The following is a 22783-nucleotide window of genomic DNA, read 5'->3' as shown; positions in this document are numbered from 1 at the left end:
AGGATGGCAGCCGGGGAAGCCTTGCTGGGTAAACAAAGGCTCGCTGGTGCGTTGATCTCCGCTCACTCCGAGAAAAAAAAATGGCGATCGCTTCGCCGGAAGATCAGAGGAGAGAGCCAGGGGGAGGGACTTTGCAGAAACCGCAACAATGGTAACGCACAGAACTTTCCTGCTAGTGTTGCAGATTGGTTGCAGGAGTGTAGCGCTTTCCGGAGGGTGAATCCACTTTTTGGGATTTCCCTGAAAGTGCTACAACGAAACGCTTTTTGCGGATCGGTTTCAGGAGTGTGACAGATTGTCAACGACATTGTGCATAACTGCAAATTAGTGGCGATTTCAATTTGCCACACTCCTGCTACAAAGAATCAGTGTGGAATGGCCCCTAGAATTGTAGAGCAGTCATCTAGAATGCTTTCTCTGTGCCCAAATGATGTTAACAGGAAGTCTTCAGTAGAAAAAAAAACTAGAGTCCAAGAGCACTTGAAAGACTAAAAATGTGTCAGGGCAGGAGCTTTCGTAAGTCACTGCTCATTTTTCCAGGTGTCTTCAGAAGCCCTAATTTGATCTGAGAGATTATGATTGCACACAAGGCAAGACACACTCTTTTAGCTAAGCTAGGTCCAAGATGTAAGAAGCTTGTTGGCCAAACCCAGCACCTGGAGTCATGCTTGGAATAATTATTCTTTATTAATAAAATGTTTGCAGCCTTTCATTCTTAGCCTACTAAAGATTCTTATCTAAACCGTTAGCCCAGTACAGACCAAAGTAATGTGACCATCTGTTGACTGATTTGCATATTCAAATGTTTGGAACCAGTCCATGCCAATAGCTCAGAACAAGAAATGCCAATTTCAAAACAGATATTAACCAACGAATAAACAAACAAAAGAATCATTATCTCTAGGGACCTCTACACATACATTGCTTCTAAAAGAGGACTAATGTGTGACTTCAGTGAGTTTCCAGTGGAAGAAAATTCCACGGTGGTAGCACAACAATAATAAATATCTGTCTAAACAATTAGCACAGTGAATAAGTGACACTATTAAGAAACTACCTTTGGTCTACCACAGAATTTGGAATGGATCCAATGAGGAAGAAACTTCTTAATGTTCAGTTATTTCAATGGTTTTCAGCATGGTAAGGGTCAATTTAAGAATTCTGCATTGTATCTGGAAGACAATAGGAAAGTGGCACATCACTGTGAAGAAATGGGCTGAACACTGTGCACCAACTGAAGCTTTTGAACGTCAACAGGGGACACCAGATCTCTGCACCATATAGTTGCCAACCCCCAGGTAGAGCCTGGAGATCTCCTAGAATTCAAATTCATATCCAGACAATGGTGATCAGTTTCCTTGGAGAAAATGGCTGCTTTCAGGGTAGAATCTTTGGCATTATATCCCACTGTTGTCCTCCCCCTCCCCATACCACTTCCTCTACAGATTCCACTGCCAAATCTTCAGATATTTGATACCTTAGTGCAGGGGTAGTCAACCTGTGGTCCTCCAGATGTCCATGGACTACAATTCCTATGAGCCCCTGCCAGCAAATACCCTGCCTTCGTGAATCAAAGTAATGGGACGCCTTGTTCATGCCTTTTCAGTGGTGCTGAATATATGGAAAACTTGACATACAAACATTATTTAGATCTTCTGCGGATCCCATCTCAGTCACAGATGAAGCTAGCAGGTGTATTCTTGCCTACCTTATCCTGCACATCCATATTTTGGCACTCTGAACAGAGCTCTAGCCTTTATGTTACAAAGACATGAATAATTTGCGATAGCTCTAAAGCCAATGCTGGCTTTATGGTAAATGGTGCACCTGCCCATAGCCACAGTCTGGGTTTTGAAGCTCCCAGCAGCGTAATCAAACATCCTAGAAGTCTGAACAAGATAAGTGATTGCCTATTATAGGTGTCACAACTTCTCCAGGGCCTGTAACTTTACCCTTCCACCAATTTAGCAAGGCAAGACTCTTTAAATGCCAAGACTTATGTGGTTAAAATGAGAAGTAGAGCTGACAAACAACAACATATTATATTAGTATTACAGAAACCTGGCCTCCATATAATCTTACTCAGGTCTCATATGCAGGTTTGAAAGGAAAAGAGACAAGAAGGAATCTGGAAACCCTCAGGGAAGATGCCGCATGTTGATGAACAAACCATCATCTGTTCCATAACTGTCTTCAAGGATCACTTTCGCAAGAATTAACAGAGCCAATCAAGAGTCATTCCCAAATCTACAGACATGTCACCTGCACCTCATGATCACCTGTACAAATGGCTGCAGAAAAATCTATTTAAATAATCTTATTCCCTGTATTTGTACCTTACTATTCAAACTGACAGCATAGAATCTAAAAGAATGAAAAGGGTACAGGTTTCCTTGCTGATCTCTAGATAATGTTTCACAACACTATACACTGTGCTATATTTTTGGAAACTTGATTTGCATCTTGGTGTAGACACAGTAAAAGATTTTTACTGATTGTCAACACTTTCCATAAGAGAGCATGTTTTCTCCATTTCTGAATACATTGGGCACGATCCAGCAAATGCTGCTCCCACACAGATTCCATTGGAAAAATGCAGTATTTGTGGGAGCAATAGCTGGGAAGTCGTGCCCACATATTGTTACTGGCAAAGCCAAGCCCTTTAGAATACAATTATGTATTTTAAAATATTTTTTGCCAAGAATTGTATTAGAACATACTGATTTCTTTTGAAGAAACTGCCATCCTTTATTTGAAATTACCGCGGGACTCAAAATATCCAGCGGTCTAGTGCCCCTAAGGTAGTGATGAGCTCATAGGTAGTGATGAGCATGAACAAGTTTATGAACTAAAGTTTGTGATTAGTTTGGGCTGATTTGTAGTTTGCAAAGGGATGTTTGTGGCACAGTGATAGGCATGAACATTCCACAAAAGTTCATGCTGTTCATTGTCATTTGTGAATAGATACATTTCCAGAGAGACTGTCTCTGCTCAATTAAACTGATTAAAAAACTTAAAAGCAATGGGGGGGGGGGTTGGAATTCTCCAGCCTTGGAAAAACCAACAGGAGCCCTCTAAAGCTAACAGGCATTGCTGGATGCCACTGACAGAATTCCCGTTCTCTCCTGTGTGTTGTATATCAACTCAGCTCTGCAGCTTCTTCTCTGTTGGCTGTTGGCTGTTAGACCAAGGCAGGAACTTGTTCAAAGCAGAGCATATTATTTTATTCCTGATTGTGAACATCACTCAGCTGCCATGGTTTGCGTGTTAGGTGGACTCAAGGCTCTGAGCAATCCTGACTCTCCATTCACACTGAACACTGGGGATTGGCTTCTGGTTGCATTGTCCAGGGATCCGCATTTTATATCCTCCTGATCATGAATTCACCTGCTGAGGTATGGGTGTTAGGTACACTCAGGGCTCTGAGCCACCTCATGTCTCTACTCACACTGAATGGCTTGATTGAGGACCCATCATCATGATCATCATCATGATCATCATGATCATCATCATCATATCATTTTATTTATTACCCACATCCCCCTGAAGTACAATCCATTAAAACAGTATAAAACCCACAATACATACAGTACAACAACCCCATAAAACCAAGATGCTGTGGCGAAAAAAAACCCTCCTCCTTGACATAAAACCCCAAATCTTCTTCACCTAGAGGGGAAGGTGCAAGAGGGTGCTGATAGACTTCACTACTGCCACTCCTATGGGGTGGGGGGCTGATCTTCCTTGCCACCCAGCCTCGACCATAGACCTGGCAGAAGAGCTGCATTTTGCAGGCCCTATAGAACACTGAAAGCTCCTGCAGGGCCTGCAGCTCCTCCGGGAGCTCATTCCACCAGGTTGGGGGCAGGACTGAAAAGGCCCTGGCCCTAGTCAAGGCCAGGCAAGCACCCCTGGGGCCAGGAATGACCAATAAATTAGACTCCGTAAAACATAAAGCCCCGTGGGGGAGCAAAGGGCAACAGGCAGTCCCTCAAATACACTAGGCCCAGACTGCGTATGGCCTTAAAGCTCAAAACCAAAACCTTGAACCTGATCTGGAGAACAACTGGCAACCAATGCAACTGCCTCAGTACCGGCTGGATGTGGGCCCTCCAAGGTGTACCTGTGAGGACCCTAGCAGCTGCATTTTGCATGAGCTGCAATTTCCAGAGCAAGCCCAGAGGCAGACCAGCATAGAGCAAGTTACAGAAATCTATTCTGGAGGTGACCATCACATGAATCAATGTGGCCATGTGTTTGGAGGACAGGTAGAGTGCTCATAGCCAAGCCTGGCAAAGATGGAAAAATCCCTGGTTAGCTACCCTCTTGACCTGTGCCTCGAGTGTTAATGAGGCATTGATGGTCACTCCCAAATTTCTGGCCTGGGACATGATCTCAAGTTGTGTCCCCCCAAGAGAGGGTAAGCGCACTTTCTGTTCTGCCCCCTATGACCCAACCACAATACGTCTGTCTTGGAGAGGTTGAGTCTCAGGTGACTTGGCTTGAGCCATTCAGCCATGGCTTCCAAACATCTGGTGAATGGTTCTGGAGGGGGTGGAGTCTGGGTGGCCAGATAGAGCTGGGTGTCTTTAGTGTACTGATGGCACCCCAGGCCAAAGCTCCATACCAGCTGGGCCAGAGGGCGCATAAAGATGTTAAATAGTGTGGGGGAGAGCCCTGAGCCCTGAGAAACCCCACAATGGAGCCAATAAGGACCCGATAAGGACCTGATAACTCTTCCCCCACCACCAACCTCTGTATCTGATTATGGGGAAAGGAGCATATCCAGCTCAAGTCTGTGCCCCATATCCCTGCCCCAGTGAGGCAGTGTGCCAGCAGTTCATGGTCAACCATGTCACATGCAGCCGACAGGTCTAACAGCTTTTGTACCCTTATGACTGTGGACTCCTCTACTCTGCTGACGTTGGGCCAGATGCCTTGCATAACCAGTACTTAAAGGGACTGGAGTGACGGGCTCAGGGAACTTGGCAAGATACTCCCACACCATCACCTCTGCAGGGTCCTATACCATTGCCTGTCTGGCATCCTTGCTGCTGCTGATCTCCTGGTTCATCACTGACAACCACTAATGGAGCTTCTCTCTGGTTGGGCTCTTTGAGGGAGAGATGCTGGGGTGAGGCTCCTGTTCCCTAACTTCTTCCACCTGCTGTTCCTGATGACCATGTCTATTGGCCTGTAGCCCACTGTCCCCCCTGCTTGCCCCAGAACAACTGAATAACTTCAGACAATAGCTAATAGTTAGTGAGGTCTCTTCTCTCCTCTTTCTATGCATAGTTGTTTCTCTTCTGAATTAAAACTATTTTATTCTTTAAGCAGCCTGGTGTTTTGCAAACTTATACCCTGAAAAACTTGTTGGTCTGTAATTACTACCACATTCTATGTTGTCCATTAGAAGTCTCAAGCCCTCATACTTTTTACCTGGACAAATTTAAATTGTTTGCATAGCCATATAGAGAAAAGGTGCTGCCATTACTTTATTTGGCTATGCCCATCTGTTTCTCAAGGAACAAAAAGTTCCCTGAAGTTTGCCCAAGTTTTTAGTTGCTGCAATTACCCCCAAAACATAATTCATATTTAGTACCAACATAAGCAGTGTAATGGTGTTACACATGAAATTTGTATTTTCTGGTTCCAACTGTTTACTCTACACAAATAACTAATGGTATGTATTTTGTAGCAGTGGTCGTTGGGACAGAAATCAGAAACCATTTCCCCCCTAGAGCACTTGTGTGTCCATTTGCAATGCCAATGTCCAAATATTAACATAAAAGTTTTTCTTAATAAGTGTAATAAAAACATCTGCCAGATGGAAATTATGCCAAAGGCAATGATGATAATGTTATTCCTGGAGGTTAGAAAGCTCCCCTAAAGACTGAAGAAGTCTAAAGTAGGCATCCCTTTGCCTTGCCCCTTTTAAATAGAAACATTAGAAATGAATGTGAATAGTTGGCAGACTTGGTAGCAGTGACCATGTGCTTTTGGAATTTTCAATTGTGGGAAAGAGAAAACCTTTAGGTAGTCATATGCATAGACTGAACTTCAGGAAAGCTGATTTTCACAGCCTTAAAGGTATGTTGCGTAGAGTCCTGTGGTCAGAAAGACTTAAAGAGATGGGAGTCCAAGAGGGCTGGGTGCATCTTAAAAGTGAAATACTGAAGGCTCAATCACAAACAATTCCCTTGAGAAGAAAAGATGGAAGGAGCCTAAGGAAGCCAAGTTGGCTCCATAAGCCGTTGTCAAAAGATTTGAGGAATAAAAAAGAGTCATTTAGGAAATGGAAGGAAGGCCTTATTACTAAGGATGAGTATAAAAAAATAACTAATAATTGTAGGGGGAGTGGTAGAAAAGCTAAAGCTCAATATGAACTTAGGCTAGCAAGAAATGCTAAACATAACAAAAAAAGAAAAAGAATAGGGACACCATAGGAAAACTGAGGGGACAAGAAAGTGAAATCATAATAGATGATGAAGACAGGGCTGAACTGCTTAACTCCTATTTCTCCCCAGTCTTCTTTTGTGAGGGAAATAGTGATCAATGTGGGAAAACGTAACACAACACAGGGGACAGGAAAGGTGGCCTAGGATCACTGTTGGAGCAGTCCACGAACACCTAGTTTCTTTAAAGGAAACAAAGTCTTCTGGGCCAGATGAACTGGATCCAAGGATACTAAAAGAACTTGCAGATGTCATCTCTGAAGCTCTGTCCATTATTTTTTACACTTCTTGGAGAACGGGTGAGGTGCCAGACTATTGGAGCTACTATCTGTAGCTGGCAGAATTTTGGAACAAATAATCAAACACTCAGTCCTTGAACAGCTGGAACTGAGAGCTGTGATTTCTAAGACTCAGCACGGGTTTCGCAAGAACAAATCATGTCAGACCAACCTTATCTCTTTTTTCGAGAAAGTGACTCACTTGCTGGATCAGGGGAATGCTGTGGACTTAGTTTATCTGGTTTACAGTAAAGCTTTTGATAAGGTTCCACATGATATTCTTGTTCACAAGTTGGTAAAATGCGGTATGGATCCTGATTCTGTCAGGTGGATCAATAACTGGTTGACAAATCATACCCAAAGGGTACTTGTTAATGGTTCAGCATCTTCTTGGAAAAGAGTGACAAGTGGAGTACCCCAAGGATCTGTCCTGGGGCCTGTGTTGTTCAACATATTTATAAATGATTTGGATGAGGGTTTAGAGGGGATACTTATTAAATTTGCAGATGATACTAAACTGGGAGGGGTAGCAAACACAACTGAAGACAGCAACAGAAGACAGGATGATCTTGATAGGCTCGAGAAGTGGGCTAAACTGAATAAAATGAAGTTCAATAGGGACAAATGTAAAGTTCTGCATTTAGGTAGAAAAAACCAAATACACCAATATAGATGGGGAGACTTGTGCAAAAAGGATCTAGGAGTCCTAGTAGATCATACATTGAACATGAGTCAGTAGTGTGACTCGGTGGCTAAAAAAGCAAATGGGATTTTGGGCTATATCAAATGGAGTATCGTGTCCAGATCATTGGAAGTGATGGTACTGCTTTACTCTGCTCTGGTTCGTCCTCACTTGGAGTACTGTGTTCAGTTTTGGGCACCCCAGTTGAAGAGGGATGTTGACAAACTGGAACGTGTCCAGAGGAGGGCAACAAAGATGGTTAGGGATTTGGAGACCAAGACATATGAAGAAGGGTTGGGGGAGCTTGGTCTGTTTAGCCTAGAGAGGAGATGACTGAGAGGGGATCTGATAACCATCTTCAAGTATTTAAAGGGGTGCCATATGGAGGATGGAGCAGAATTGTTCTCTCTTGCCCCAGAGGGACAGACCAGAACAAATGGGATGAAATTAATTCAACAGAAATTCCATCTAAACTTCCTTAAGATGTTCCTGTCAGTTCGAGCAGTTTTTCAGTGGGAGAGGCTTCCTCGGGAGGTGGTGGATTCTCCATTTTTGGAAATTTTTAAACAGAGGCTAGCCATCTGACAGGGAGGCCGATTCTTTGAAGGCAAAGGGGTGGCAGGCTACAGTAGATGAGCAATTGGGATGTGAGCGTCCTGCATAGTGCAGGGGGTTGGAATAGATGACCCATGAGGCCCCTTCCAACTCTATGATTCTAGGATTCTATGATTATGCCCTAGTACAGCGGTGGCCAAACTGTGGCTCTTCAGATGTCTATGGATGCTGGAAAGGATCGTGGTCCTTATAATCCATGGACATCTGGAGAGCCACAGTATGGCCACTCCTACCCTACTATATGCTAAATGACCCGGTTTATCATCTATATATTTTTATTTCTCATGTGTAAGTAGATGTGTAATGTAGCTATTTAAATCTGAAAATCAAGGCCACAATGAGATAAAGGATAATTTTTTTCTAATCTTGAAGGGAGCCCCAGGATTGCAGAAAAATCTGAAATTGGCACAAAGTTACCTGGAGTGTATGTGTGTGTTAGATCTCTCCTTTTAAAACACATGTCTGCACATGGGCAGACAACATACCTCCCTCTTACAAAGGGTTCAGTTGGATCAAGGTGTGTGAGGAGGGTAGTGGAAGCTGTGGCCTGGCCATATTGCTCTCTGTGTGCGGGAAGGGGGGGGCAGGCTGCATTGCTATGAGGGGGGTGAAGCTGGGAGCCACGGTGCCCAGCTGCATCATTCTCAGTGTGTTTGTGGTGGGAGGTGGCCAGGAGCCACTGCAGCCCAGCTGTGTCACTCACAATGTGGTGGTGTGTCTGGGAGCTGCGGTGGACTGGACCTGGCAACATTATGGGATTTGACAAAATATATTTCATAGCATTCGCAAAGCAGAATGACAAACCTCCCCCTTTTCACAGGAAGTTGTGTTCCTCCGTCAGTCCCTGATAACTTTTGACAGCCTGGCCTTAGGCTAATAGCTGGATGGACATCAGACCTCAGTTGCCAGGTGCCGCCACATTCAGCTGCAAGTGCAGACACTCCTCCTGCCTCCCCTCAGACGCCCCTAGTGATGAGCATATGTCCCAAGGCATGCTACCAGGCAGCAGCTGCTCCCTTCAGGGAGAAGAGTGGACCAAGAAATCTAACACAACAGGAAGGGAACATTTTGCAAGAGCAGGCTGTCTGCAGCAGGTTGTATTTTTCCCACTGCTGCTGCTCAAGAGGCTCTGTATAGGTTTTCTACCTTACAGTAGCAGGAATAGTTTCAGAAGTAAGCTGTGTCGGCCTGCAGTAGAACAGCTAGATCTGTTTGCCTTCCAGAGCACTAGTGGTCTCCTATGTGATCTTGGGTTTCTGGATTAAATGTATCACTGGTATGACCCAACAGGACTCTTCTTCTGTTCTGGTGGCTATTGACAACACAGACGTACTCGTGCAGGGTAATGAGGAGAAAGAAAATTCTTCGTCAGTCACTTCTGGAGACAAAGGGATGGAGGGAACAGAAGGATGGTGAGGCCTTCCTGTCTGAAGAGAACCATCTTGTTGTAGTGGTTAGGAGTGCGGATTTCTAATCTGATGAGCCGGGTTTGATTCCACGCTTCCCCACATGCAACCAGCTGGGTGACTTTGGGCTTGCCACAGCACTGATAAAGCTGTTCTGACCTAGTAGTAATATCAGGGCTCTCTCAGCCTCACCTACCTTACAGGGTGTCTGTTGTAGGGAGAGGAAAGGGAAGGTGATTGTAAGCTTCTTTGAGACTCCTTCTGGTAGAGGAAAGCGGCATGTAACCAACTCTTCTTTTTCTGAAACAGCTGCTATTGGTTGCCATTTCTGAAAAGCACTGGGAACTCTCTTTTTCCCTGTTGAGCTTCTTCCTAAACTAACAACTGCTGCTTAAAGCCCTATAGAGACTGAAGCAGGTTCTACATGAAAGGCTCCCAAGAGTTACCTTCACCTATTTCATTGTGTACATAGGGAGTACGGAACAAGTATGAGCAGCAACCACACGAACCTGGTTTGGAGGCAGCTGTTTTATTGATCAATCTGAATTTAGTCCAGATTGTGTGTGCCCTGCCACAGATCATTTTTCTTCACCTGGATATTAATATGCCATTTTAGTATATGATTGGCTACATGAAAGGAGACTATGTAAACATCACAGTGCTGAATTAAATGCTACTGCTAAGCTCTCCTGCATAGAAGGATGTCAGACTCTGTGTGGACATGTAAGAAAAATGTGTAAAATCAATCCTGAGGTGTTTTTCAGGGAACTGGGTCTCATACATAAATTCTTTGCTTCTAGACTAAATATGTACCTTCAGGGAAAAGTTGGCATCTACAATAGCTCCTGGGCTGCAAGGGGTCCAATGCAAAATTTACACAGTGCTTTGTTTTGTTTTGTGGACAGAAAGAAAATCTATTGAACGTAGGGATACCATTTCCATTTGAAAGCTTTAATTTGAGCTTTTAGTCAGCGATCTAAACTGGTTTGCTACAGTTCTTCATTTTCTCCCAGCAATCTGAAGAGACACTAGAATCAAGAATTCTCAGCATCTGGTCTGGAGGTCCCATTCAACCAGGTGTCTTGCCTGAGCATGGAAATGAAGTAGTTTTAGTAGCACTGGTGTATAAAGGACAGTGGTCTCTGTTGATATTCTTAGATCTACCTTTTGATGCAGCTGACCATGCTAGTCTCATCCATTGATTGGAATATGAAGTTGTATTTGAAGGTAGCTTGCTTTTAGTAGTTTCAGTCTTTGGTGTCTGATCAGATAGAGAGAGGGCAGAGTCAACAAATTGGGACCTGTCTTGTGGAGTCTCTGAGAAGTTAATTTCATCTCCTTTGCTCTTAAACATTTATGTGAGGATGCTGAATGAGATCATTCAAACCTTTGGGGTTGGGTGTATACTGACAACTAACTCTGTATTTCATTATTTCAACCTCCAGATGTAGTTATCTTAGTTTTGAATTAATGTTTGGAGGCCATGATCAAGAGGGTAAGATAGAAAAAGTGAAAGATTAATCCAGTCATGGTGCAGGTGATACTGGGGTTGAAGGCTGTTTTGGAAAGAATGGACCCCCTCATTTTGGGCAGAGTGACATTAATTTTTGAGATCAGGTTAAGACTTAGGAGTACTTTTTGGATCCGTCCCATCTCTGCTATTTGTAAAGGTGGTTCATGTAGTGGCCAGGAGTGCCTTCCATCGGCTTCATTCCATTTGCCAGCTCTTCCCTTTCTTAGACTGAGCTAACTGGCCAATACTCATTCATGCTTTTGTTAACTAGGTTGTTAGATTACTGCAATGCACTCTTCATGGGGCTTCCTTTAAAGACAACCCAGAAACTTCAACTGGTTCAGAAATTAACAGCTGGTTATTGTCATTGGATAGGAAGGCATTTTGCCTATTTTAAAATAGCACAAAAAGAAAGTCGGTCAACATCGGAAAGAGCCCAGCAAAAGAAAAAGATGATTGACCTGGGTGTTGTATCCAATAACTTCAATTTTATTCTCTTATCTATATTTGTAGTTTATTTTTGTAGTTTATTCAGTAAAGCCAAAATGGGTCCTAGGTACAGAATCTCCTGTTTTCTGCATGCAGCTTCATCAGTGGCTTATACCTAATCACCAAACATATTACATTCAAACATTAGATATGTTCACATTTCTCTAACCTCAAAATTATATATTTCAAATATCTTTTAATGAATATTTTTGTGTGAAATCCAACATTAGAATTTGTTCAAAGAGTTTTCAATCATACTTAGCATGGTCTTCCAATTTTCTAAAAATAAAATAAATAAGTAATATGCTAAGTATATTCTCTTCAAAATTATTTTTCTATTTTACTTTCTATACATATTATTATTACAATCCATATTTTAAATATATTACCTCAAAATATACTCTGGCCATTTGCTCTGCCTGTTCTTTGAGGATCCATTAAGGTTGTTAGTTGGTCCTCATTAGAATCAATGACCACATGAATAAGTACAATCGTGCCCAAACTCCATTAAACGGCAGGTGCAAAGATCGCAAGTCCCTTAAAGGGCCAGCTCACAGAAAACACGATAAGTCCCAACTGGCGTTTAAACTGTTTTTCCCCCGTATTCAGTGCAAAAATATTTTTAAAAATTCCTTTGTAACAGGAATTTCTCCATATTTATCTTTAATGTTTTTTTGTTTGGATCAGTTGTTAAATTCCAAAGAAACGAAAGTCCCCTGGACTGTCCATGGAGGTCAAAGTGGTCCCTGACAGAATGTTTCAAACAGGACAAGTGCTCCATCATTCTTACTTTCAAATGTCTGGAACAAACTCCTATATATAAAAGTTGACATGGACACAATATACAGTATATGACATTTATGGCTAAATAATTTATAAAATTGGGGCTAAGGGACCAAGCCCTATGAAGATAGGTTGAGGGACTTGGGAATGTTCAGCCTGGAGAAAAGGAGGTTGAGAGGGGACATGATAGCCCTCTTTAAGTATTTGAAAGGTTGTCACTTGGAGGAGGGCAGGATGCTGTTCCCATTGGCTGCAGAGGAAAGGACATGCAGTAATGGGTTTAAACTACAAGTACAACGATATAGGCTAGATATCAGGAAAAGATTTTTCACAGTCAGAGTAGTTCAACAGTGGAATAGGCTGTCTAAGGAAGTGGTGAGCTCCCCCTCACTGGCAGTCTTCAAGCAAAGGTTGGATACACACTTTTCTTGGATGCTTTAGGATGCTCAGGGCTGATCCTGCGTTGAGCAGGGGGTTGGACTAAATGGCCTGTATGGCCCCTTCCAACTCTAGGATTCTATGAAAATTATTAACATAAATTTTAAATCCATTTCTGGGATTGGTAAATTCTCTTATGGGTAACATCAATCTACAGGCACTACAAGTGCTACACTGAAAATTGCCTTTTGGTACATCTCTTAAAGGTACATCCCTCCTATTCTTTCTTGTTGTCACCAGTTCCTTTATATTACAACCCCATCTCCATGCAAACATGGGTTTATTTCCACATTCATATAGGTCTGCTATTAAGTGCCAGTGGTTGCAAATAATCTTTTTAATTTGTTCCGCCCTATTGGAATACTCAAAAGAGCACGCCATCCTATCCATATTGGACTTAGGTTTGTATTTAGTAAGTCCTCCCTCTGTATTCTTCTAGCTCTTTCTCTTGCTCTGGATATAACTTTTGAAGGATATCCTCTTTGTTTTTAGGCTATAGAAAATCTCTCACTAGCTTCCTCAAAATCATTAACATTTTGGTTAATCCTTTTATGTTTGAGAAATTGCCCAAATGGTAAATTTTCTTTTAGATGTCTAGGATGAAAACTTTAAAATGCAGTAAAGAATTTCTATCAGTGGTATTTTTTACTACAAAGAAAATAAAACTGAATTTCTTGGATAAAATGCCCAGGTTGATTGTCAATCGCCTTTTTCTATTTTAAAATAACTACATGGTCTTCCAGTTTGTTTCCAAATTCAAATCAACATGCTTTTAAAGCCCTTCACAACTTTGGGCTTGCATAGCTGAAAGACTATTTTTTCTCATATATAGCTATGAGCCAAATGTTCCTTTGGTAACCCCATGTTGGCTATTTCCTCTTCAAGTGCCCATTCTGCACACTTTGAATAATGCACTTTCAATGCCCCTCGAGTGTTTGGAGAAGTTGCATTGCTTTTATGCTTTATGCATATGAAGCTATCCTTTTATCCAGATCCCCGCTTGGTCTGTATGAGCTGCCTACATTCTTTTCAGAATTGTTGTATTGGTGAGGGGTTGGTAATTAATTGCAAAAAAAACAACTTAAAATCCCTACAGATTAAGCTGATCTTCCACTTGTACCTGAAAGTTCTATTTTCTAGGGAAGCTACTAGTTTCCTGTTGTTTTCTTATAGTCTGATGGCTATGTTTCACAATGAAAGCTCAAATCTGTTGGGTCATCAGCCTCACTGCACTTTCTCTCAACAGAGTATTGGAGGACTTGCTCTGGCCCTTGCTAGAGCTCATAGAGTGTGCTCTGTGTTGGGTTTTTTGGTACTGGGACTCCTTCTGTACTTATTTTTATCAATTATACATCCCTAAATATTGGAGGACATTTATTTTGGCTAGGTTAAATGCTTTTCCCTCCTCTGTTTTGCTGGGTAGATTCCAAGGTGTAACATATTCAGACAGACTGGGACAATTGGAATATTGGCTCATATTTTCTTTGACTGCATGATGGCAGCCCTTTGAGAGATTTCTGGATTCAGCCAATGGTTGCTACTGATGTTTCCCCAACTTCCTTGGCTTTTTTGCTAGTGGATACTGAGGGCCATTCTGCACAAGGACCAATGTTGCCAATTGCTTTCACAAAGCCGAAACGCTATTTTAAACAGTGGAATCTCGGCGTTCCGCATACCTTCATTTGTAATGGAATCCAGTAGGGTTTCATTCATTCCCCACAGTTTTCCGGTCTCGCAGGAATTGCTAGAAAGGAAGCGATTTTTTTCTGTTCTTGTTCCCGCCCCTGGCCATTAATCAAACGGAACAGCCAATGGGCGGTGGTTATCATGCTCCCGAAAAGCCCATTTCCCTATAAGCACAGGTTAAAAAAAAAACACGTTGCAATGAATCTGTGTTCAATTGTTGCATCGGAAAGACCTTTTTGCTGGCGTAGGAGCTGGCGATTAATCGTTTACATGCTCCTCAAGTAGAAAAAAAATTCCCCCCCCCACGGGCGCAATTTGTAGCCGAAATTACAGGCAGTGCTGAACAGAGGGCTGTTTTGTGCTTGGGGACTTAGGGGAGCTTTAAAGCACTTCTGTGGAGGGACTGTAGCTGGAGAAGCCTCGCTGGGTGAATGAAGCCTCGCTGGTTCGTTGCTTTCCCCGCTCCGAGGGGGGGAAAATGGCGATCGCTTCACCAGAAGTTTGGAGGGGAGAACCAGGGGGGGGCCTTTGCTGCAACCTCTACATTGAGAACACACATGTCTTTTTCGCAGGTGTTGCAGTTCGTTGACAAGAGTGCAGCAATTTTCTGAGGGTGAATCCACTTTTCCCGATTCCCTGAAAATCGCTACAACGAAGCAATTTTGGCTAGTGTTGCAGGAGTGTTGCAGATTGCTCATGACGTCATGCGGAACGCAGTTTTAGTGGTGAAAACAAAATGTAAGACTAGTGCTATATTAAAGTCGTGCGGAATGGCCCTGATTTTGGCATAACATTGGCTGTGGCAAAAGTTTTGGCTGCTTCAATATGAGGGCAGAATTAGATCAGTGTGATTTGTAGATTCAAGACTGTTGGGTCATCAGATTATTTGAAATAAAGGGACTAGTATTTGTATCAATTTTATATTGTCATTTAGCCATCATGGTATGCTCCTTTCATATGCCTTATACTATTTAATAATGCACAAATTTTAAGGTAATAATTAGTATTGTATATATTTATATCATCTTCAATAAGTGGTTTCAAGATGATTTTATTGTATGAGTTAAAAGAGGCCTCAAAATAAGTTTTCCATCTCAAATGAGGTGAGCAAAAATTCAAACTAAAAATCCCATCCTTAATGCATGATGACTCCACAAGAATAATGCTTTTTTCACTACTGAGGAGAGAATGATTGGAACATGAAGTTCTTATGATATGAGAGGAAGTATATATTAGTGATAAATGAATGAAAGCATAAACATTACACAGGTGTTGGTCAGCTGAGCGTGAAGCCGAATTCCTTGGGAGAGGGGGAGATGGAGTAGGAGTTAAGTATCCTAGGAAGATTTCATATTTCTGCCATTTAAAATTTTGCAAGGTGTGTTGCATTCTGAAGCCATAGCTTCAGTGTTAGCTGTTCAGGGAAAAGCATATTGAGAAGAAGTGGGCTCTTGTAGAAACCAAGTGGATAACCTCTGAGTGAGGAAACAGTCAACGTGGGGTGACCAATATATTCTGTTGGAACTTGTAAATAGCTTTCATTCTCATGCAATCCCACCTTCCTGCCAAACAACCCCCCTACCACCACCCCATGAGATGGAACCTTTCTGCAGTGGTTGCGTTCCCTGTGGGGACACATTTCTGCAGTGTAATAGGTCACACCGGACCAGCAACATTCTCCTGGCAGCCAGGAACAGCCACTGCAGTGTAGTATCAATCATAGTGCTTCTGCAATAACAGCAGGAAACGTGTGTATGTCACAAGCAAAGAGACCTCTAGAAAACCACCAGTACTGGCAGGGTTATTGACAGAGTTATTAGCTGTTGGTGAATGCATGGAGAGAAGCAGCACCTTGGGCACAGTCACTCTAACATCATTTGCAGTAAGTTTTGCCCATTGTGAAGGCTGACTGAAAGGCCTGTTGGCTGCCTTTGAATGTGGTGTTTGATGGCTTTAGACAGCTCTCTTTATCCAAAGTGGACAGGTTTCTGGGGAGGGTGCGGACTACTTTCTAGATCCCTGCCCATCTTGGCTCCTCAAGGATGGGGGGCTGTGGGTAGGAGAGCAGCTCCTGGATATTGTTAACTGCTCCCTCCAATTGGGGGAGTTTCCTGAGCTGCTAAAGGAGGCAGTAGTTTGTCCGCTCCTTAAGAAACCATCACGGGACCAGCGAGACCCAGCCAGCTACTGACCATTTGCGCATTTAGCGTTCCCGGGGAAGGTAGTTGAAAGGGCTGCGGTGGACCAGCTCCTGGCGTTCCTGGAGGAAACTTTGGCTCTTGATCCATACCAGTCTGGCTTCCATTTTTCCATTTTCGCCAGGCTTGGCTACTAGTACCCTACCTGTCTCCTGAACACCTAGCCACAGTGATCCATGCAACGGTCACCTCCAGAATACATTTCTGTATCTCGCTCTACACAGGCCTGCCCCTGCGCCTGATCCGGAAATTACAGCTGGTACAAAATGCAGCTGCTAGGGTCCTCACAGGGACATCATGGAGGACCCACATCCAGCCTGTGCTGAGGCAGCTGCCTTGGCTACCAATTGCTGCCCAGATCAGGTTCAAGGTTTTGGTTTTAACCTTTAAGGACCTCCGCGGTCTGGGACCCACATACTTGAGGGACCACCTTGCGCCCTATGCCCCCCACAGGGCTTTGCGCTCTGCGGAAAACAAATTTGATGATTGTACCCGGCCTCCTGGAGGCACGTCTGGCCTCAACCAGGGCCAGGGCCTTTTCCGTCCTGGCCCCCACCTGGTGGAAGGAGCTCCCAGAAGAGCTTTGAGCCCTGCAGGATTTACCAGCTTTCCGCAGGGCCTGCAAAACGGAGCTCTTCTGCTAGGTTTATGGTTGAGGCCAGCACCTCGAAGATAGATCGGGACCCCCCCCCCCCAGAGTTATTCTTGGCGGTGATTAGTTATTGCTCCTTCCCTTGGGATATGGATTGGGGCGAGTAGTTCCACCGCCACTTGGACTTGGGCTTGGGTTATGTTGGATTGGGTTGTTTTTTAGGTAGGATTCTATTGTATTAGGGGTTTTACGGAGGGTTTATCAAATGTGACCCGCCACGAGCCTTGTCCAATTAATAACAACAACAACAACAACAACAATAATAATAAAGTGAAAGTCTCCCTGGGTATCAATTTCAAAATCTCTAGCTGCAATTATCACAGCACCATCAGCTCTGAAAAAAATACATATCCATCTTTAATTTAAGTCACTAGAGGAGTCCTAGGGAAATGGTTCTTGTGATGCTTTTTTCAGTGTAGGGCTATTCTCTGTTAATGGTCTGGATCCAGCAAACCATCAGCAAAAGGTGCAGAAGGCGATGGATCTTCTCCTTCCTCCAGTAGCTAATTCTGATTCCACATGAAAATTGATTTCTGGGGTTGCAGGAGTCATAGTCACGTGTGTCAGTGGGCGGAAGTGAGGTAGGAGAAGGGGGTTACTGTTATTTCCTCCTTCCCACTGCAGTCCACTGTTTGCTCTGACTACTGCTTCACATGGATCCTTGGGAATCAACTTATCCATACTGAAACATGTATCAGGAAGATCTGTGATCTTTGTGTGAGTGGATTGCTGGATCCAACCAAATATGCCTCAAACCGCCACATGCCTGCTATTGTTTTATTTAGCCCAGTGGTCCCCAACCTTTATTAGGCTGGGGACCGGCAGGGCATCGGGCCGCGCCCGCGGGGACCGTGCCCGCGCGGGCCATGCCCACGCCCACACATCGGGCCGCGCCCGGAAGCTACGCCCGGGGATCGGGCCGCACCCACGAGCCACGCCCGCGGATCGGGCCGCGCCCGCGAGCCACGCCCGCGGATCGGGCCGCGCCCGCGAGCCACGCCCGCGGATCGGGCCGCGCCCGCGAGCCACGCCCGCGGATCGGGCCGCGCCCGCGAGCCACGCCCGCGGATCAGGCCGCGCAGGCGCGGCCTGCACGGGCACAGCCCGGCCCTGATTCCCTCTTCCCGCCCTCCCGCAGTAAGTAGCTTCCCGGGCTGCAAGCTTGCGGCCTGAGAAGTTTTTTACTGCGGGGGGGGCGGGGAGAGGGAGCTGCGGCCCCGCGCCATGGCCTTCGCGGCCCGGCGCCGGGCCGCGGCCCGCAGGTTGGGGACCACTGATTTAGCCTCCTCTTCCACTTTCAATATGAACAGCGTAACCTGGGGGGAGTATCCTTCAGGTAATATTACTATCTAGTGCCTTTTCAACACTGCTGAAAATGCTGAAGAGCACTTTTCTGTTTTTAATCACAGTATACCCACAGAAATACTGTCATATTGCCATTAAAGTGTTGGAAAAGTCAAAGTGATCTTCATTCATTCATTCATTCATTCATTCATTCATTTGCAAAGAAAAAGAGATGAAGACTCACCAGGGGGCAGCAGGAAGACAATTAGGGGGAAAAGATTTTCACAGTCAGAGTAGTTCAGCAGTGGAATAGGCTGCCTAAGGAAGTGGTGAGCTCCCCCTCAGTGGCAGTCTTCAAGCAAAGGTTGGATACACACTTTTCTTTAGGATGCTTAGGGCTGATCGTGCGTTGAGCAGGAGGTTGGGCTAGATGGCCTGTATGGCCCCTTCCAACTCTATGATTCTATGATAGGATAGTGAGGTCAGCACCTTCTCTCCTGTTAAGTGTCATTCTTTGCCTGTCTCCAGATTGCAACTCTCGGGGCAATTTCCCTCTTCTTCTTGTAAGTGCCACGCTCATGTCATACCCTCTCTTTTAGCTAGAGATGTAGTTAGGAACCTGTCAGGTACCTAAAATTATTAAATAGACCTTTATCTACTCTTGAATCAGTCTGTGCACCATTACTGCATTAATTACATTTGCCTACATAAAGCATCCAAAGCATTCAGTGAGCATGCAATCCCACCTTCCTTCAAAAAAAAAACAAAAAAATGCCCCTATCAGCCCCCATGGCACTGCGAAGCACAGCGGAGTCAAATGGGCATTTCCGGGCCCCTCCAGGCCTTCCTCCATCTACATAGACCTTCCTCTGGAGCGCTCCCATTGGCCCCCGTGGCAGCTAAGGGAATGCAGAAAATATCCACATTCTCTTAACCTGAGCCAACGGTGCCTTAAAGCACACAAGGCCCAGGATTAGCCTCGCTGCTATATGACTGTGCTCCTGGCCCTTTCCTCCTGTGTGGAATTGGCCTATGAAACCTTTTCAACTACTGATGACCATGAGACATGCCACCTTCATTGATCTTTAAAAATACACTTTGTCCATCTCAAATGTATTGGCTCACAATCAAACTATGTTTTATCTTTGCGAATGTTTTAAATAAGCTGTGGGGAAAGGGGGAGATTAGATCAAGCTGTAGAAATGTGGGAAAAGGCATGACCACAAATCCCTCTGTGCTGTTTTCCACAACACAATCACAACAAAGCTGCTGTCAGCCATGGTGCCCATTTAACTCACTGATTATGGGGAAAGTCTGCACATGCAACATTTTTATGGTCTGCAGTCAAACCTATTGGAATACGCACAATCTGTAGTGTGCACAATTGAAAAACATATGAAGAATATTCATCAAAGGAGGCGTATTTAGCTTGGTTAGATTAGGAACATCCTGGTATTTTTCAAATAATCTCCTCCTGTGCCCTAATTGGCTCATTTGGAGACTTCCTTTGAGCACATTTCCTCCCTGCTTGCCTCTGTAACAGCAACAGAACAATTCGTTGTGTCTTTCTCTTCTCTCTTTCTGTACAAAGTTATTTCTCTTCTTAACAAAACTGCCTTATGCTTTTAAGCAGCCTGGTGCTATGCTCCTCTTTGCAAACCTGGGACTATGCATGCAGAAGCCAGCATAACAGAGACCTGCATACCAGCACAGAGTAAACAACTGTGTACATGAGACAGAATATCGCACTGCAGGAGTTTTGTTGCTCCATCCTCTGCCCGAATCAGGCATTGCTGTATGGGGAAAGAACACGTTCAGCAGAAGCTATGAATGTGTATTTTTGCTTGCAGAATACAAGTTTATATACAACACTAGCTTCAAAGCCCGTTCCTAAGAACGGGCCTTGAAAGGGCCCCCTCCCCTGGCCAGGCAGCTTAAGGTGGCTTTGGTCTGCAACTTGCAGCCAGATCAAGTGGGGCAGGCAGGGGCTAGGCAGCTCATTAGCAGGGCCGAGACAGAGCTCCTTAGCAAGCTTAGCAAGCAGTCAGCAGACCGGGAGGCCCTCATCAGCAAGCCCAGTCTAGCAGGCCAAGAGGCCCTTGTTAGCAAGGCCTCCACCACGACCCTTTTCCAGGGCTCTCTTCCCTTACCTGCTGCTGGCTTCAGGCACTGAAGTGTCTGAGAGTAAAGAGGCTAGAGTCCAGGGATGGAGGGCAGGAGCTGCAGGGGCAGGGCCAATCAGGGCAAAGCTGGCTGCACCCTGATTGGTACTATTCTAACTTGGACAGCCAGACATGTCCCACCCCATAGGCTGTTTCATAAATATATAGAGGAACAACAATAGATAAGGATATTGCCTTATGCTGTCTTTCAAGGTTATGAAATAGGGTACAATGAGTTCACAGGTGATCTCCAATCCAGCTACTGGCTAACTTAGGGCCATTTTGCACGGCTTCAAAGTAGCAGAATGGTTGCTATTTGGAAACGCTACTAATTTGCCATAACCCACGACGTCGTAGACAATCTGCAACAATCCTGAAACCAATCAGCAAAAAGCGCTTCGTTGTGGCGCTTTCAGGGGAATCCAGAAAAGTGGATTCACCCTCCGGATAGCGATACACTCCTGCAACCAATCTGCAACAGTAGCGCTAAAGACCTGTGCGTTACCATTGTTGCTGGTTCTTCAAAGTCCCTCCCCCTGGCTCTCTCCTCCAAACTTCCGGCGAAGCGATCGCCATTTTTTTTTCTCCGAGCGAGCGGGGATAAACGCACCGGCGAGCCTCTTTCTGTTTAGAGGCTTCCCTGGCTTCAGTCCTTCACCTTTAGTCACTAAGCACAAACCACTGAAAAGCCCGTTTGCTGAAATAAAGTCCCTTTATTTTTTACAAATAAATTCAGCCGAAAATCGGGCCCGTGAGAGGGGGGGGGGATTTTTTTTTTATCACTCGAGGCAGCATGCAAACGATCATACAATCAAACGACAGCTCACATTAGGCAGCTGGATGGGTCTCTCCGTAGCAACGAATCTACCTAGATTCGTTGCTATGGGTCGTTTTTTTTTTTAAAAACCTTTCTTAAAGGGAAAGGGGCTGTTTGGGAGCATGCTAACGGCTGCCCATTGGCTGCTTGACGGCCAGGGGCGGGACGAGCTTGGCAATAGCGCTTCCTTTCTAGCGATTTCTGCCGAGACCGGAAGCCTGTGGGAAACGCTAAAAAACGCAACTGATTCCACTACAAAGGCAGGTATGCATAACGACGAATTCCACTATTTTAAATGGCGATTTTTCATTCCGCAAACAATTTGCAACAAAGATCCCTGTGCGAAAAGGCCCTTAGTTTTGCTTATTTTCAGAGACAGAGCTACATATTTATCTTATTTATTTATTACATTTATATACCGCCCTGAAACACAGGAACAGGAACCATACAGAGAAAAATTGGCAACCATAAATAACAATAGAACAATAACAAACAGTGAGAAAAGTAAATTTGTAACGGCAACATACCATGATTGGTCGGTTCAGGATGTTGAGATACATGGGAGGAAGGCTCAGGGGCCACTGGGAGCTCATTCCACCAGGTGGGGGCCAGGATGGAGAAAGCTCTGGCCCTGGTTGAGGCCAAGCGGACTTCTTTGGGGCCAGGGACCACCAGGAGGTTGGAGGTAGTAGAGCGCAAGGCTCTTTGAGGAGTGTAGGCAGGAAGGCAGTCCCTCAGATACACTGGGCCCAGACCGTGTATGGCAGCCGCTATTCTCTGCACTGGAATCAGAGAAAAGGTGATCAGGGGGTTTATAGCCATGTGGCCCGACAGATCAGGATCTATAAGGGTCAGCAAAATGATAACTTTTAGTGCTGGATCCAGTCATCCTTCACTGGTTGCACACTTTCAGTCATCGCCATGTAAAGTTCATCTGAAATGCTCACACCTTGCTTCAGTGGTGTTGTATTTTCTTTTGCTGTACCATTTTTATAAACTATGAAATCTGACAAACTAAGCTACTTCTCCAGCCAAGCCATAACTGAGTCAACACTCTAAGCCATTTCTTGGCTCTCAGAGCCTACAAGAATGCATGCCAAATAAACCATTTAGTCTCAAAAATGCCAGAAGGTATTTTATTCAGTTGTCTGGTTATGTAAGCCACAGCACTGAAAAGCAGACTCCTAGAATCATGAGCACAAGCCTCAGACAGAGGATGCCTAATCCCTGATGAGCCCAACCCTCCCCCAAATTGTGAACACACATCCAAACTGAAGTGCCTTCATATCCCTCAGCTGCAGTGGCCAATTGTTCTCTATCCACAA

General features: G+C 44.5%; 1 protein-coding gene across 4 annotated transcripts in view; it reads left to right on the top strand.

The window, feature by feature from the left end:
- VIT (vitrin) overlaps positions 1 to 22783 on the top strand; it is a 77405-nt gene that overhangs the window by 5693 nt on the left and 48929 nt on the right. The window contains exon 1 of one of the 4 annotated variants that reach the window (XM_077343910.1): positions 15065 to 15083. The exons of the other annotated variants lie outside the window; for them this stretch is intronic. The gene's annotated coding sequence lies outside the window, so the exon portion shown is untranslated. Of the gene's footprint in view, positions 1 to 15064; positions 15084 to 22783 lie in introns of those variants that run through there. 4 annotated transcript variants of the gene reach the window in all.

The sequence above is a fragment of the Paroedura picta genome, chromosome 1 (genome assembly GCF_049243985.1).
Source record: "Paroedura picta isolate Pp20150507F chromosome 1, Ppicta_v3.0, whole genome shotgun sequence".
In the NCBI taxonomy this organism is placed as follows: Eukaryota; Metazoa; Chordata; class Lepidosauria; order Squamata; family Gekkonidae; genus Paroedura; species Paroedura picta.
Note: the sequence above shows the minus strand (reverse complement) of the source record. Positions and strands in the feature narration are given on the sequence as shown.